This window comes from Myotis yumanensis, unplaced genomic scaffold (genome assembly GCF_028538775.1).
Source record: "Myotis yumanensis isolate MYYU_CA2020_CCGP unplaced genomic scaffold, mMyoYum1.0.hap1 SCAF_2, whole genome shotgun sequence".
NCBI classification, from domain to species: Eukaryota; Metazoa; Chordata; class Mammalia; order Chiroptera; family Vespertilionidae; genus Myotis; species Myotis yumanensis.
In genome coordinates, this window is record NW_027223753.1 from 72,560,491 (window position 1) to 72,561,739 (window position 1,249).

The following is a 1,249-nucleotide window of genomic DNA, read 5'->3' on the forward strand; positions in this document are numbered from 1 at the left end:
TGAGGTCAGAGGAAATAGAGAGAATGAATAGATTTCAGAACTGCTGAGAAAGGAATAGAATCAACAAGGACTTGGTGAACAAATGAGTAAGAATTGGTGTGTTGGCAGTCAGGGATGTCTGCAAAAAACTGAGTTCCAGTGACTGGGAAGATGGGAAATGATGCCATTCAATAAAGAAAGAGGACTTGGGCAGATTATAATGTGAAGAGAAATAGTAATAATTTAATTTGTAACAGATGAGTTCAGACACACAGTCAAAAGTTTCAGCAATTCTAAATGCTGATTTAGAATTTAGGAGCACAATTTGACCTTTAGACTTAGGGACCATCAGTGTATAGGTTGTTCATGCTAGTGACCATTTGCAGTGTATAAGAATGGAGGAGGGGCTCCAGGCACCAGGGATGGACAAGAGCTGGGTCGGCGGCGAGTAGCCTACAGCATTTGCTCGTCGTCGCGATGAGTTTGCCCCTCAATCCCAAACCTTTCCTCAACGGATTAACAGGAAAGTCAGTAATGGTAAAACTTAAGTGGGGAATGGAGTACAAAGGCTACCTGGTATCTGTAGATGGCTATATGAACATGCAGCTTGCAAACACAGAAGAATACATAGATGGAGCCTTGTCTGGACACCTGGGTGAAGTTTTAATAAGGTGTAATAATGTCCTTTATATCAGGGGTGTTGAAGAAGAGGAAGAAGATGGAGAAATGAGAGAATAGCATCTTTTGTGGGAAATTTCTTTTTATATATATTTCTAGACAATAAAAATTTGTTTAAAAAAAAAAAAAGAATGGAGGAGGGAAAAGAGCTTTAAATGAGAAAAGGGGGAAAAATTGAACCCTGAGGAAATATCAACCTTGCAGAGATAAGATGAAGATACTATTTTTTTTTTTGTCCTAGAATGCAAGAGAGGAGACAATTTTAAGAAGGAAATTGACCACAAATTAAGGTGAGAAAGGTAAAATGGCAATTGCAGATTTCTCCTTTCAGCTTAAGGTTTGAAATTATATTGATGGAAGGAAGAGAGAAGATGTAGACTACAGACACCTAGAAGGGTTGGAGGTGAGGTTGGAAATCTTAAAAGAAAAGTGACACAAATATGTACAAATATTTGTTCCTCTCCATCAGTGCCAGGTATATGTTCAAGAAGAGGGATAGTTGGGTTGACCCTGAATTGGAATCTTTCCAGGTAGGTATTTATCTTCATTTAGGTATGAAGATAAAAGGAAATGAGAATATTAAGCAAGGGAG

At 38.3% G+C, this 1,249-nt stretch overlaps 1 pseudogene; it reads left to right on the forward strand.

Annotated features, from left to right (window-relative positions):
- The first annotated feature begins 456 nt into the window (after positions 1 to 456).
- LOC139001904 (small nuclear ribonucleoprotein F pseudogene) lies at positions 457 to 760 on the forward strand (annotated as a pseudogene).
- The last annotated feature ends 489 nt before the right edge of the window (positions 761 to 1,249 follow it).